Source organism: Taeniopygia guttata, chromosome 31 (genome assembly GCF_048771995.1).
Source record: "Taeniopygia guttata chromosome 31, bTaeGut7.mat, whole genome shotgun sequence".
Taxonomy (NCBI): domain Eukaryota; kingdom Metazoa; phylum Chordata; class Aves; order Passeriformes; family Estrildidae; genus Taeniopygia; species Taeniopygia guttata.
Genome location: NC_133056.1, coordinates 2526768 through 2543381, shown reverse-complemented (window position 1 = coordinate 2543381; position 16614 = coordinate 2526768).

Sequence of the window (16614 nt, the reverse complement as noted above, 5' to 3'; positions counted from 1 at the left end):
CAGAGACAGAAACTTTAACATGTTCTTAAAATGTTTGTTCTTCCCTTTTAGAGAAAACCTACCTCCCACTCAACCCTGTGATGAACCCCATCCGAGTTGTCATCCTGCGAATGCTGAACAGTCAGGCAGCCGCATGGATCGTCCCTCAGCCACGTCAAAATGTCTGGGTGACCCTGGCACAGACACTACAGCAGGAAAACATTTGCTTGTCCACTGCAGCAGCAAAAGACCCTATGTCCACCTGTCTGGTAGGAATTCCATGGCAGGCTGGAGAATTTCCAGCAGGCCTGAACACATACAGGTCCAATGAAATCTCAGAGTCATACACCCCACAACCCACAAAGATCAGAAGCAAGTCGGGGGGATCCTAAAATCCTTAGGGGAGTGGTTGTGGGGTTTGCCCAAGATAGCTCAGGAACCCCAAGAGTTAGAGCTATTGGGTTCCTCCCCTGCAGCTTACTGTGTACACTTTGCTGTGCTCCCAAAACCTTCTAACACTGACGAATACCACGTTATAAAACAACACCATGGGGAGTTCACTGCAAGGAGGTGGTGTCAGAACACGAGCAATATTGGGGCAGACAACCCATCTCACTCCAGACCCAAAGGTCTCCCTAAGGGATTGTTTTTAATTTGTGGGGATAGGGCATGGGCAGGAATTCCGTCTCGGCTTTTAGGAGGGCCATGTACGATCGGGAAGCTGTCCATATTGACACCCAACCAAACTCTAATTGGTGAATGGACTCTCAAAAATAAATCGGCAAACAAAATTCAAAAGAGGAGTGCAGACCCTTTGGACCCAAATTGTAACTCAGAAATTTTTCATTGGGCCAAGTCAAAAAGAGTTGCTGTGTCCCTGTTTCTTCCGTGGGTCGCAGCAGCCAAAGCTCTAGGTGAATTGGGCCACCTAGAGTGCTGGGTAGTCTGTGGTAGATAGGGACAGGCGAACGGAAGATCTCGGGATGTGACGGAAAGAGAGACCCTTCCCCCTTCTCCCTGCTTCACGTTATCTATTAACCCCAGAGCATGTAACCACACCTAACCCAGTAGTTTTCCACTCCCGACTAACCCTAGAGACCCTACCAACCCCCTCTGACATAGCAAAGACCCCCAAGACTGTTTAAACACATGAGATAAGATAATAAAGGCTTTCGACCGTCCACCAAATTGGTGTCAGCGTCTTTGTCGTTAGCCCGAGTGGCCCGGACAGGCCGGGCCGCCGTGCTGTCTTCTTGGAACCAGGTCGCCGTTGTCTTTTATAAAGGCAACAAATCTGGTGCCGAAACCCGGGAAGAAGAGAAATTCGCTCGGGTAACGGGATACACCTGGACAAGGGCAGCGGCCGGAGCAGTCAGACCGTATCTAGGCGAGGGAGACGTCCCAGGACCCGCGAGCGTCATGGACAATATCGCAAGGGTCGTAAGTGTGATTTATAAGCAGTGGGGTATCGAGTGTAAGCTCAAAGACTTTTATCTTGCCATAGCAAGGCTGCTTGAGCTTGGGGCGACTGAATGCCCAGTGGATGTTTTACATCCGGAAATATGGGAAAAATGCACAGCCACGCTGGCCAAGGACGCAAAATCCTCAGGCAGTGGCAAAAGCCCTAAAGCGTGGGGCAAAGTAGAGAAAGCGCTACGCAAAGCAATAGAAGAGCAGGAGACATGGAGCGCGGCGCGTACCTGTTTATTAGTTACTCCCAAGCTCGGGGTGGGAGCGGGAACGCAAACTGCCCCTGAGAACGATCCGCCCGGTAGCGGGGACCCGGGGGGGCCCGGCACGTCACCTCCTTCCCCGGATCAGAGCCCAGTCCCTGCCGTGGAAACCCCCCGAAAAATCGCGGCTTCCCCGCCCGTCCCGCCGCCGCCGCCGGTCAGCGACCTGTTGCCGGAGTTGCAGCAGCGCGTGGAATGTTTTTGGCAGGGGCTAGTGAAGGAAGCCAGAGGCACTGAAACCGCGGCTCGAGAAAAGACGCCACCCACGCCGCCACCTTACCCCTTTGAAAATGGCGCTGGCCGCCAAGGAGAGGGGCGGGGCGCGGGCGGTCTCGGCGCGAAAAGCCGGGAAGTGCACGATTTCAGGGACGCGCGTGCGCGGGAGAAAGAGGCGGAGAGCGGCAGAAAGCGCGGAGCCAATCGGCAGCTGCGCCGGGCGCCACCACCATATAAGGGAGAGACCTCCCCCTGCAGGAGGCAGGGCAAGCCGGGGGGGCGGGAGCGGCGCCACCCCCGCGGGGAGGAGCGAGCTCGGGGCCAGACAAAAAGACACCGAGCCCCGGAAATGCGCCGGCATTCGACTTCTGACTCGGAGTCCAGCAGCAGCTCCGCCAGCTCGGAAGAGCTGACGGAGGCCAGCTATGATTCTGAGATGGAAGAAACTGAGCCAACGCAATTTAAGACAAAACTGAGTAGAGTTCTAAGCCGCACCGAAAAACAACTACAATACGAACCAGCCCAGTTTACCGACTGGGGAGAAATAAAAATAGCCTGTGCTGAATGGTCCCCAGCGGCTGCCATACAAGCCTTCCCGGTGAGGCTCACCGGCCCGGAGGGGAACCAACAAAGGGTATATACCCCGATAAACCCAAAAGATGTACAGTCAATTGTCAAAGCCATTGCAGAAAAAGGAATCAATTCGGCCATAGTCTCCACTTTAATCGATGGTCTTTTTAGTATTGACGACCTGCTTCCCTTTGATATCGAGCGAATAGGTTGCATGATACTTGATGGTGCGGGAATGATTGTGTTTAGGCAGGAATGGGAGGATAATTGTAGGAAGCAGCTAGCCCAAGCATCTGGCGCGAGGCAGCCCCTACACAGATCGAGCTTATCCAGACTGATAGGAAAGCACGATGATATGATCACGCCACAGCAACAAGCCGCGCAGATGCAGGCTGAGGAGGTCAGGGCGACCACTTGGGCTGCCAGGGAGGCTATCCGCGCAGCCTCTCGAGTCGTGGCCAAGCCGGCGCCGTGGTCCACCGTGAGGCAGGCAGAGAGTGAAAGCTTCACGCAGTTTGTGGATCGCCTGCAGGCAGTGATAGATTCCTCCACCCTGCCGGCAGAGGCAAAGGGCCCTGTGGTAGCTGACTGCCTGCGCCAGCAGTGCAACTCTATTACCAAGGATATCTTACGTTCCCTGCCAGCCGGAGCCAGCCTGGCTGACATGATCAGACATGTAGTAAGGGAAGAGCACCTGACGCCCATTCAGGCGGCCGTCCACACCCTGACCAATGCCATGGCGTGCTTCAAGTGTGGTGAGGCAGGTCACATCGCGGTGAGCTGCCCACAGCCGGCACGGCGGCCCGCCGCAGTGCCTCCACCCCAAACACGCCCGCGGGGATCCTGCTGGGGCTGCGGGAGGAAGGGACATCTGGCTAGGGAATGCAGGTCCCGGCCCCAGGGAAATGGGAAAGGGAGGGGGCCTGCGGGCCGCACTCAGCCTCCTCCCGCCGCGAATACAAGGCGGCCCACCCATGCCAACCCCCAGTGGGGCGGGGAGCCCTCATACCCCATACCCCCACAGGAAGCAGCCAGCTTCATACCCCCACCAGCGACACAACTGCAGAGTCTCGCGACACAGCCTACGGTACCTTCGTACCCACTACCACCGCCAGCAGCGCCTGTGCCGCAGGGTCAACAGGGGACGCCCCAGAACGGGACCCCTGGGTGGCCCTGGCCATGAAAATAGGGAAGGAGCCCCCAAAGGTGTGGGGGACATGCCACCTTTACGGCAGTCAGGACCCCCACGTAATAGGGCTTCAGTTTTGGGCAGACACAGGAGCAGACTGCACAATCCTGCCCCAAGCACTGTGGCCCCGACACTGGCAATACAAGGAAGTCCCCCCAGTGAACGGGGTGGGGGGGCTGTCCCGAGCTTGGAAAAGCACCCAATTGGTAGCTATAACGCTGCATACAAAGAAAGGGCCAGAACAAACAGTAGCAATCCACCCCTACATTTTACAAAACTCTCCACCCCTGATAGGAAGGGACATCCTTGCTATGTTAGGAGTCAGGATTACAAATTTATAATGAGGGCCACTGCTGTACACCCACTGCTGCCAATCAAACTGACTTGGAAATCACCAGACCCCATATGGGTTGAGCAGTGGCCCCTGTCAAAGCCTCGAATGACAGCCTTGCTGGAACTGGTCGACCGCGAGCTACAAAAGGGTCACATAGAACCCTCCACCAGCCCGTGGAACACCCCTGTGTTTGTAATCCCCAAGAGATCAGGAGAAGGCTACCGCCTCGTCCACGACCTGAGGGAGGTAAACAAAACAATTCAGCCCATGGGTCCAGTTCAGACACTACTGCCCGCGAACTCAGCCATCCCCGAAGGGCAGCCGTGCGCAGTGCTGGACATCAAAGACTGTTTCTTTTCAATACCCCTGCATGCTGAGGACAAAGAACGGTTCGACTTCTCCGTCATGTTCCCAAACGGCGAGCGACCTAACCTTCGCTTCCAATGGAAGGTGCTACCTCAAGGTCTTGTGGACAGCCCGACCATATGCCAGATCACCGTGGACAGGGCACTGATGCCAGTCCGACACTCCCACCCTGCTGCAACCATCATTCAGTACATGGACGACATCCTCGTCGCTGCACCATCAGCAGGCCAAGTGGATCACCTAGTGTCCACGATCACGGAAACTCTCCAGGCCAACGGCTTCGAGATCGCGAACACGAAGATCAAGAGAGGACCGTGCGTGACCTTCCTGGGAGTGGGGATCACAAATTCCTACGTGACCCCACCCAGGATAAAGGTCCGCCGAGACATCAAGACCCTCCACGACATGCAGCGCCTTGTGGGATCTCTGCAGTGGCTCCGCAACATCATCCTAGTTCCTCCAGAGGTCATGGACCCCTTGTATGACCTCCTGAAAGGAAAACACCCCTGGGACCCCAAGGAGCTGACGCCGCAAGCAACGAAATCCCTCGACTTCATCGAACGTCAGATGTCCACTAGCCTGCTTGCCAGGTGGAACCCAAGCGTACCGCTGGATTTATACGTCCACTTCACGCAGAAGGGAGGAGTGGGAGCACTGGCCCAAGGACCTTCCGAAAAATCCCAGCCGATCCAATGGGTGGTCCTTGGAAGACCAACTCACGCATTCTCCCCAGGAGTTGAATGCGTTGCTAACCTCGTCATGAAAGGCAGGAAACTCGCCCTGAGACACCTGGGAACCGAGCCGGCAAGGATCCACCTCCCCTTCCGCAAGCGACCGACCATGGAGTCAACTGCGATATCGGAGCACCTGGCCCTCGCTCTCACTGGCTTTGGAGGAGAAATCTCCTACGTCACCAAACCACCTTGGACCCAGCTACTGACCATTGTCGACATAGACGTGCCACCGAAGGTCATGGACCGACCGCAACCAGGACCAACGGTCTTTACAGACGCCTCCTCCATGACTTCTACCGCAGCAGCAGTGTGGCAAACAGGAGAAACATGGCATTGCGTCAAAACATGTGGCCCCACGCTGTCAGTGCAACAGCTGGAGGCAGCAGCAGTGGTCTTGGCGTGTGGACTCTTCCAAGATGAACACCTCAACATCGTGACAGACTCTATATTCGTGGCAAAGCTCTGCCTAGCCATGTCAAGACCAGGTGTGTCAACATCCACGACGGCCTCCATGCTCGAAGAGGCGCTCTCCTCACGCCAGGGCACCGTGTCTGTCATTCACGTCAACAGCCATAACCCAGTCAAGGGCTTCTTCCAGACTGGCAACGACAAAGCAGATGCCGCAGCGAAGGGAGTGTGGACGCTGCAGGAAGCTCATCAGCTGCACGAGTCACTCCACATAGGGGCCAAAGCACTGGCGAAGAGATGCGGGATCTCGACAGCAGACGCGAGGCACGTAGTGGCCACCTGCCCTCACTGCCAGAAGTCACCCCTATGGACCGGTGGAGTCAACCCGAGAGGCCTCAAGGCATCAGAAATCTGGCAGTCAGACTTCACCCTCTGCGAACTGCTGAAGCCCCGAGCATGGCTTGCAGTGACAGTGGACACCTACAGCGGAGTGATCATAGCGACACAGCACCTCAAACCCAACTCCAAGGCCACGATCCAGCACTGGCTGACAGTTATGGCATGGCTTGGTATCCCCAAGCAAATTAAAACTGACAATGCTTCCAATTTTATCTCCAAATCAGTGCGGGAATTCGCCTCGGTGTGGGGTATCACCTTAGCGCAGGGAATCCCATATAACAGCACCGGACAGGCCATTGTCGAGCGAGCAAATCAGACCCTAAAAGCCAAGTTAGAAGTATTGGCAAAGGCAGAGGGCTTTGCCAATTCCATTCCCTCAGGAGACCAAACGCGCATGCTAGCAACCGCGCTGCTAGCACTGAACCAATTCCCTAGGGGAGATGAAGCAAACAGTCCCATTTGAAAGTACTGGGCCACCCAGACACTAGAGGAGGGCCCGCAGGTCATGGTCAAAAACGAGCTGGGCGAGTGGGAACGGGGCTGGAGACTGGTGCTTACGGGACGAGGGTACGCGGCAGTTAAAAAAGAGGACAGGATCAGGTGGTGTCCACTCAGGTCGATCAAACCTGACCTTCAGAATGAAACTAATGGAAAACTGTGAGTTTTTGTTTGCAGGACACGCTTGTGGACCATCCCCGTGATGCATACACCCCTGCTCCAGAGGGAGGTGACAAACCACCAAACCGCCAGACAAAACCCGAGAGTCCCACATCGGTGAGACCCAGACATGTACAGTGTCTCTGTGCAATCCTGCTGTTGGGGCTTGTGGCCGGGGGGCAAGCCGACCCAGGCCATAACCCTCATCAGCCATTTAGGTGGGTCATGCAACATCTTTCAAGTGACAAGGTGTTCAAAGAGATCACCACAGCGAACACCCCATCCTTCATGTTCCACATAGCCAACCTGTTTAGAAGCTACCTTTCTAACCCTAAACTAAACCAAACCAAACCTGACTAACTCCTGTTGGCTTTGCTATGATGTTAAACCCCCTTTCTACGAAGGCATTGCTTTAGACACCCCCTTCAGTTACTCCACAGCCAGCGCCCCCCACCAGTGCAGATGGGACATTCCCTGCAGAGGAATCACCCTGAGTCAAATCACAGGACAGGGCAGATGTTTTGGCAATGCAACTTTAGCAAAGCAGAAAGGCAACTTCTGCACTGAAGTTGTCAAGCCCAACATAAAAACCTATAAGTGGGTGGTCCCATCCGCATCTGGGATGTGGGTTTGCCAGAGATCCGGAGTGAGTCCTTGTGTGTTCCTTGCCAAATTTAATGACTCTATCGATTTCTGTGTCCAAGTTCTGATTGTTCCTAGGGTCCTGTACCACTCGGACGAAGAGATATACCACCTCCTCGAGGAACCTGACAGACTCCACAAAAGAGAAATTATCACAGGTATAACTATCGCAATGCTGCTTGGCCTGGGAACAGCTGGCACAGCCACGGGTGTCTCAGCCATCGCAACCCAGCAGCACAGACTCTCTCAGCTGCAAATGACCATCGACGAGGACCTGCAGAGGATCGAGAAATCCATCTCCTATCTAGAGAAATCAGTCTCTTCGCTTTCAGAAGTAGTTTTACAAAATAGGCGAGGACTGGACCTCTTGTTCATGCAACAAGGAGGACTGTGTGCAGCCTTGAAAGAGGAGTGCTGCTTTTATGCAGATCATACGGGAGTCGTTAAAGACTCCATGGCAGAACTCCGAGACAGACTGGCTCAGAGAAAGAGAGACAGGGAAACCCAACAGAGCTGGTTTGAATCCTGGTTCAATCAATCACCTTGGCTCACCACTTTAATTTCTGCCCTGGTAGGTCCACTGGCAATACTGCTTTTAGCTGTTACCATAGGACCATGCCTGCTGAACAAACTAGTCTCGTTTGTTCAGGCCCGTCTAGAAAGGGCAAACATTCTGTTCGTAGACCAGACACAAATGCTGTAAACCAAAAACTGCGAACACAGTCAGTCGCAAAAGCCTTCGAGACTCGCCTTGCGAAAATTACTCAGGTTTACCAAACCACCCTTTCCTTACCAAGTTACAAGGTTGTACCTCACTCCAGTGCCTATATCTACGGCTACCTCATTTTATTTATGAAAAGGAGGGGGGAGATGCGGTAGATAGACACAGGCGAACGGAAGATCACGGGATGTGACAGAAAGAAAGACCCTTCCCCCCTCTCCTTTGCAACACGTTATCTACCACCCCCAGAACATGTAACCACACCTAACCCAGTAGTTTTCCACTCCCGACTAACCCTAGGGACCCTACAACCACCCCTGACGTAGCAAAGTCCCCCAAGACTATTTAAACCCATGAGATAAGATAATAAAGGCTTTCGACCGTCACCAAATTGGTGTCAGCGTGTGTCGTTAGCCCGAGTAGCCCGGACAGGCCAGGCTGCCGTGCTGCTCCTTGGAACCAGGTCGCCGTTGCCTCCCCTGAAGGCAACAGTTACACCAGTAAGGGACCAGTTACACCAGTACCGGACCAGTTACACCAGTACAGGACCAGTTACACCAGTAAGGGACCAGTTACACCAGTACCAGACCAGTTACACCAGTAACGGACCAGTAAGGGACCAGTTACACCAGTACAGGACCAGTTACACCAGTACCGGACCAGTTACACCAGTGCCGAACCAGTTACACCAGTACAGACCAGTTACACCAGTACAGGACCAGTTACACCAGTACAGACCAGTTACACCAGTACAGGACCAGTTACACCAGTACAGGACCAGTTACACCAGTAAGGGACCAGTTACACCAGTACGGGACCAGTTACACCAGTAACGGACCAGTTACACCAGTACAGACCAGTTACACCAGTACAGGACCAGTTACACCAGTAACGGACCAGTTACACCAGTACAGACCAGTTACACCAGTAAGGGACCAGTTACACCAGTACAGGACCAGTTACACCAGTACAGGACCAGTTACACCAGTAACGGACCAGTTACACCAGTACTGGACCAGTTACACCAGTAACGGACCAGTAAGGGACCAGTTACACCAGTACAGGACCAGTTACACCAGTGCCGGACCAGTTACACCAGTACAGACCAGTTACAACAGTACAGACCAGTTACACCAGTACAGGACCAGTTACACCAGTACTGGACCAGTTACACCAGTAAGGGACCAGTTATACCAGTACAGACCAGTTACACCAGTACAGACCAGTAACAGACTGCGAACCCCCCCAGTCCCTCCCAGTGCTCCCAGTAGAACGTGCCCTCTGTCCCAGTAACCTTCCAGTTCCCTCCCAGTATAAACCAGTTCCCTCCCAGTTCCCTCCCAGTTTGTCCCAGTCCCTCCCCCAGTCCCTCCCAGTGCTCCCAGTACAAACCAGTCCAAAGCCTCTTTGTCCCAGTGACCCCCAGTGACCTCCCAGTCCCTCCCAGTATAAACCAGTAACAAAGACCCCTCTGTCCCAGTGTGTCCCAGTCCTTCCAAGTACAAATCAGTACAAACCAGTACAAACCAGTACAAAGCCGCTCTGTCCCAGTCCCTCCCAGTACAAACCAGTACCAACCAGTACAAAGCTGCCCTGTCCCAGTCCCTCCCAGTATCTCCCAGTCCCTCCCAGTACAAACCAGTCCCTCCCAGTCCAAACCAGTACAAAGCCGCTCTGTCCCAGTCCCTCCCAGTCCCTCCCAGTACAAACCAGTACAAACCAGTACAAAGCTGCCCTGTCCCAGTCCCTCCCAGTCCCTCCCAGTCCCTCCCAGTCCCTCCCAGTCCAAAGCCGCTCTGTCCCAGTCCCTCCCAGTCCCTCCCAGTACAAACCACTCCAAACCAGTCCAAACCAGTACAAAGCCGCTCTGTCCCAGTCCCTCCCAGTCCCTCCCAGTCCCTCCCAGTCCAAAGCTGCTCTGTCCCAGTCCCTCCCAGTCCCTCCCAGTACAAACCAGTCCAAACCAGTACAAAGCCGCTCTGTCCCAGTCCCTCCCAGTCCCTCCCAGTACAAACCAGTATAAACCAGTACAAAGCTGCCCTGTCCCAGTCCCTCCCAGTATATCCCAGTCCCTCCCAGTATCTCCCAGTCCCTCCCAGTACAAACCAGTCCAAACCAGTCCAAACCAGTACAAAGCCGCTCTGTCCCAGTCCCTCCCAGTCCCTCCCAGTACAAACCAGTACAAAGCTGCCCTGTCCCAGTCCTTCCCAGTATGTCCCAGTCCAAACCGGTACAAAGCCACTCTGTCCCAGTCCCTCCCAGTCCCTCCCAGTACAAACCAGTACAAACCAGTAGAAAGCTGCCCTGTCCCAGTCCCTCCCAGTATATCCCAGTATATCCCAGTCCCTCCCAGTAGAAACCAGTACAAACCAGTCCCTCCCAGTACAAACCAGTAGAAAGCCGCTCTGACCCAGTCCAAACCAGTCCAAACCAGTCCAAACCAGTCCAAACCAGTACAAAGCTGCCCTGTCCCAGTCCCTCCCAGTATCTCCCAGTCCCTCCCAGTACAAACCAGTCCCTCCCAGTCCAAACCAGTACAAAGCCGCTCTGTCCCGGTCCCGACAAGCGGCGCCTTTGTACCGGCGGTGGGCGTGGCCTCCCCTCCGCGGCCGCCCCTCCGTATTTGGGCATCCGCTCCTTATATGGGCATGGCCCCGCCCACCGCCCCCCCCGCGCGGCGCCGCCGGAGCCGAACTCGCGGGAATTTCGGGGCCGTTTTTGGGGCGAATTCGGGAATTTTGGGGGCGAATTTGGGGAATTTTCGGCACTTTCGGGGCGCGAGGAGCGGGAGGGGCGCGGGGGGGGGGCGGGGGAGCGGAATTTGGGATTTTTTGGGGGATTTTTCGGGGCGATTTCGGCCATTTTAGGGCGGATTTGGGATTTTTTGGGGGTGATTTCGGGGGTTTTGGGGGCTATTTTTGGGATTTTGGGGAATTTTTGGGGAATTTTGGGATTTTTTGGGAATTGTTGGGGAATTCGGGGCCGCTTTGGGGCGGGGCCGATTCTGGGCGGGATTTTAGGGCGGATTTTGGGGGGTTTTTTTGGGAGTTTTTGGGAATTTTTGGAAGATTTTGGGAATTTTTGGGGTTTTTTTGGGATTTTTGGGAAATTTTTTGGAGAATTTTTTGGGAATTTTTGAGGAATTCGGGGCCGCTTTGAGGCGGTGCCGGCTCCGGGCGGGATTTTGGGGCGGATTTTGGGATTTTGGGGGATTTTCTTGGGTTTTTTTGGGGTTTTTGGGGTGGATTTTTGGGAATTTTTGGGATTTTGAGATTATTTGGGGCTTTTGGGGTTTTTCGAGGGGTTTTTTTCGGTTTTTTATTTGAATATTTTGGGATTTGTTTGGGAATTTGGGGAATTTTCAGGTTTTTTGGGATTTTTTTTGAGTTTTTGATTTGCATAAAATTCGGGGGATTTTGGGGGAATTTTCCGGATCGTTTTAGGAATTCTCGAGAGGATTTTGGGGCATCTTTGGGGGAGATTTTTTTAAATTTTCTGGGGTATTTTGGGTGGAAATTTTCACGTTTTTAAAAGAATTTTGGAGCGTTTTTTGTGGATTTTTGTGGAGGTTTTTGAGATTTATTTCTTGGCGATTTTTGTGGTTTTTTGGGGGATTTTTTTAAAGTTTTGGAGGGTTTTGTGAGATTTAAGCCAAATTTTGGGGGACTTTATTGGGATTTTTTGGTGGGATTTTTAAAGGATTTTTTTCTGAACTGAATTTTTTATTTTTTGGGTTTTTTTTGGGCGGATTTATATAGATTTGGGGTTTTTTTTCGGGATTTTGGGGATTTTTGGGGGATTTCTTTTTTTGGATTTTCTCATCTTTTTTGTTATTTTGGGGGGATTTAAATCCAATTTTGGGGGATTTCATCTGGATTATTTGGGGATTTTTTTCTTAATTTTTTTTTTTTGTTTGTTTTTTTGGGGGGGTTTTAAACCAAATTTGGGGGGATTTTATTGGGATTTTTGGGGAATTTTTTCGTATTTGTTTGGGTTTTTTTTTTTTGTTGATCTTCTGTGCTTATTTTGATTTCGTTTTTTGGATTTTTTTGGGTATTTAAAACAAAATTTTGGGGAACTTTGGTGGGATTTTGGGGATTTTTTTCGAGTTTTCTAAACTGTTTTTGTTTTATTATTTTTGGTTTTTTTGGGGGGGTTTAAACCAATTTTTGGGAGGATTTTTTTGGGATTTTTGGGGAATTTTTGGGGTTTTTTTGGAATTTTTTTTGAATTTTTGGGAATTTTTTTGTGCTTTTTTGGGAATATTTGAGACATTTTTTTAAGTTTTGGGATTTTTGGTTCTTTTTTGGGATTTTGGGGGAAATTTTGGCAATTTTTTTGGTGCTTTTTTGGAATTTTTTTGGGGGCAGATTTTTTGGGATTTTTTTTGTGCTTTTTCTGTGGATTTTTTTTTGACTTTTTCCCTTTTTTGGGGAATTTCTGGGAATTTTCTTGTGCTTTTTGAAATTTTTTGGGGGTTTTTTTGGTGCTTTTTTGGGATTTTTGGGGGGAATTTTCGGGATTTTTTCGGTGCTTTTTCTGGGAATTTATTTTCATTGTTTGTGCTTTTTTGGGATTTTTTTTGGGGGGGGGAATTCTTAGGAATTTTTTGGGGGCTTTATTTAGGAATTTCCCCCTTTTTTGGAGACCCCCCCCCCCCCATGCCTCCCCTGCTCCTTCTCGGGGCCCTCCTGGTGCTTTCCGGGGGGGTCCCGTCGGTTTTTGGGGGGGTCCCGTTGGTTTTTCGGGGGGTCCCGTTGGTTTTCGGGGGGGTCCCGTTGGTTTCCGGGGGGGTCCCGTTGGTTTTTGGGGGGGTCCCGTTTGTTTTTGGGGGGGTCCCGGTTTTTGGGGGGGTCCCCAAAGGGGGCGTGGCCTGTCCCGGGGGCTGCGACTGCGACCGAACCAACGCCCGCTGCCGGGGGGGGGCCGGGGGCGTCCCCCGGGGGCTCCCCCCGGGCCTGGCCACGCTGTGAGTGCCCCGACCCGCCCCCCCCCAATTCGGGGACCCCCCCCCAAAAGAGATTTTGGGGTTCCCTTGAGCTCCTTTCCCTCCCCCCCTCCCTCCCCCCCGTTTTCCCTCCTTTGGAACGGTCCCGGCAAATTTGGGAGGTCAAAAATTCCCAATTTTGGGAGCCCAAAATCCCCCCCGGGACCCCCAAAAATCCAGCCCGGGATACCCCAAAATCCTCCAAATTTGGGAGCCCAAAACCGACCCGGGATCTCCCAAAATCCCCCAAATTTGTGAGCCCCAAAATCCCCAGGGACCCCCCAAAATCTTCCAAATTTGGAGCACCAAAATCCCGCGCGGGGCCCCCCAAAATCCCCCAAATTGGTACCCCAAATCCTCCCCGGAACCCCCAAAATCCCCCCAAATTTGGGAGATCCCAAAACCCAAAATCCCCCAAATCTGGAGCCCCCAAAATCCCCTCGGGATCCTCCCAATTTGGGACCCCAAAATCCCCCAAATTTGAAACCCCAAAAATCCACCCTGGCACCCCCCAAAATTCCTCCCGGGACCCCCTAAATCCCTAAATCCCCCCAAAATTGTGTCTCCAAACACCCCAGGACCCCCCCAAAACCCCCCAAATTTGGAACCCCAAAATCTCCCCCGGGACCTCCCAAATCCGCCAAAATCCTGCAAATTTGGGACCCCCCAGAATCCCCCAAATTTGGGACCCGAAAACCCCATGAGCTCCTAAATTGGGACCCCAAATCCCCCCAAAATTCCCCAAATCCCCCCAAATTTGGGACCCCCCAAACCCCAAAATCCCCCAAATTTGGGACCCCCCAAAAATTCCCCTGAAATTTTCCAAATTCCCCCAATTCTCCCATTTCCCCCCAAATTCCCCAAATTTCCCTGAAATTCATCCCCAATTTTCCCATTTCCCTCCAAATTTCCCCGATTTTCCCCAAATTTCCCCAAATTCCCCAAAATTCCCCCAATTTCCCCCCAAAATTCTCCCAATTTTCCCAAATTTCACCAGAAATTTCCCCCAATTTTTCCCCAAATTCTCACAAAATCCCCAAAATTCCCCCACTTTTCCCATTTTCCGCCCAAATCTTCCCCAAAATCCTTCAAATTTCCCTAAATTTTCCACAAATTTCCTAAAAATTCCACTCAAATTTCCCCAATTTTCCAATTTTCATCCCAAATTCCCCCAGTTTTTCCCATTTCTCACATTTTTTTCCCATTTTGTCCCATTTTCCCCAGTTTCCCCCCATTTTTTCCCATTTTCCCCATTCTTTTACCGTTTTTTTTCCCAATTTTCCCAATTTTTCCCAAATTTTCCCAATTTTTCCCTACTTTTCCCATTTTCCGTTTTCCCCCCCATTTTTCCCCAACTTCTCCCATTTTTTTCCTGTTTTCCCCCCAATTCTTCCCATTTTCTGACGTTCTTTTCCCATTTTTCCCAATTTTCCCAATTTTTCCAATTTTTCCCATTTTTCCCCCAATTTTTCCCATTTTTCCCTTTTTTTTGCCCCAATTTTTCCCACTTCCCCCCCCGTTTTTTTCCCGTTTTTTCCCCCAATTTTCCCATTTCCCCAGTTTTTCCCCCAATTTTTCCCATTTCCCCAGTTTTTCCCCCAATTTTTCCCATTTCCCCCCAATTTCCCCGTTTTTCCCGTTTTTTCCCCCATTTCCAGCTCGCTGCTCCGCTGGGACATCGAGGAGCTGCCCCAGGGGAGCTTCCGGCACCTCCCGGCGCTGACGCTGCTGTGAGTCCCCAAAATCCCCAAAATGGCCCAAAACCGCCCCAAAACACCCCAAAATCACCCCAAAATGGCCCAAAAAATCACCCCAAAAATATCCCAAAATATCCCCCAAAACACCCCCAAAACGCACCAAAAACGCCCCCAAAACTCCCCCAAAACATCCCAAAATATCCCAAAATATCCCCCAAAAACGCCCCAAAAATGCCCCCAAAACATCCCAAAATGTCCCAAAAAAAACCATCCCAAAAATATCCCAAAATATCCCAAAAATATCTCCCAAAATGTCCCAAAATCACTCCAAAAATATCCCAAAAAATTCACCCCAAAACCATCCCAAAATGTCCCAAAATCCCCCCCAAAACATCCCAAAATGTCCCAAAAAAAATTAATCCCAAAAATATCCAAAAATATCCCAAAAATATCTCCCAAAATGTCCCAAAAATCACTAAAATGTCCCAAAACCATCCCAAAAATTTTCTAAAATATCCAAAAACATCCCAAAATGTCCCAAAATCACCCAAAATCACCCAAAATATCCCCAAATCCCCCAAAATATTACAAAATATCCCCAAAAAATCACCCCCAAACCCCCCAAATTCCTCGAAACACAAAAAAAACCCCTAAAAACAACGAAAAAACCCCCAAATCCCCAAAACCCCCCAAAATCCCCCAAATATCCCAAAATGGCCCAAAATCAGCCAAAATATCCCCAAATCACCCCAAAATCTCCCAAATCCCCCAAAACCAACTCAAAATGCCCCAAATGATCCCAAAATCCCCCAAAATATCCCCAAATCCCCAAAATGTCCCCAAAACACCCCAAAAAACCCCCCAGATCCCCAAAACACAAAAAAATCCCCCCCAAAACAACCAAAAACCCCAAAATCCCCCCTGAAAAATCCCCCAAAAGATCCCAAAAATCCGAAAATATCCCAAAATCCCCCAAAATATCCCCCAAATCCCCCAAATGTCCCAAATGTCCCCAAATTGTCCCCAAAATGTGTCCCCAATGTCCCCAAAATGGCCCAAATTGTCCCCAAAATGGACCTGAAAATCTCCCAAAAATGTCCCCAAATGTCCCAAAATTTGTCCCCGATGTCCCCAAAAATGTCCCAAAATTGTCCCAAATTTGCCCCAGAATTGACCCCAAATGTCCCCAAAATTGACCCAAAAACCTCCCAAAATGTCCCCAAACACCCAAAATGTCCCCAAATGCCCCAATTGTCCCCAAATTGTTCCAAATGTCCCCAAATTGTCCCCAAATGTCACCAAATATCCCAAATGTCCCCAAAATGTCCCAAGTGTCCCCAAATTGTCCCAAATGTCCCCAAATGTCCCAAAATGTCCCCAAAATTGTCCCAAATGTCCCCAAAATTGACCCAAAAACCTCCCAAAATGTCCCCAAATGCCCCAATTGTCCCCAAATTGTTCCCAATTGTCCCCAAATTGTCCCAAATGTCCCCAAATTGTCCCAAAATGTCCCCAAAATGTCCCAAATGTCCCCAAATGTCCCAATTGTCCCCAATTGTCTCCAAATGTCCCCAAATGTCCCCAAATGTCCCAAATTGTCCCCAAAATTGTCCCAAATGTCCCCAAAATTGACCCAAAAACCTCCCAAAATGTCCCCAAACCCCCCAAAATGTCCCCAAATGCCCCAATTGTTCCAAATTGTCCCCAAAATGTCCCAAATGTCCCCAAATTGTCCCAAATGTCCCCAATTGTCCCAAAATGTCCCCAAATGTCCCAATTGTCCCCAATTGTCCCCAAATGTCCCAAATTGTCCCCAAAATTGTCCCAAATGTCCCCAAAATTGACCCAAAATGTCCCCAAATGTCCCCAAATGTCCCCAAATGTCCCCAAATGTCCCCAATGTCCCCAATTGTCCCAAATTGTCCTAAATGTCCCAAATGTCCCCAAAATGTCCCCAAAATGTCCCAAATGTCCCCAAATGT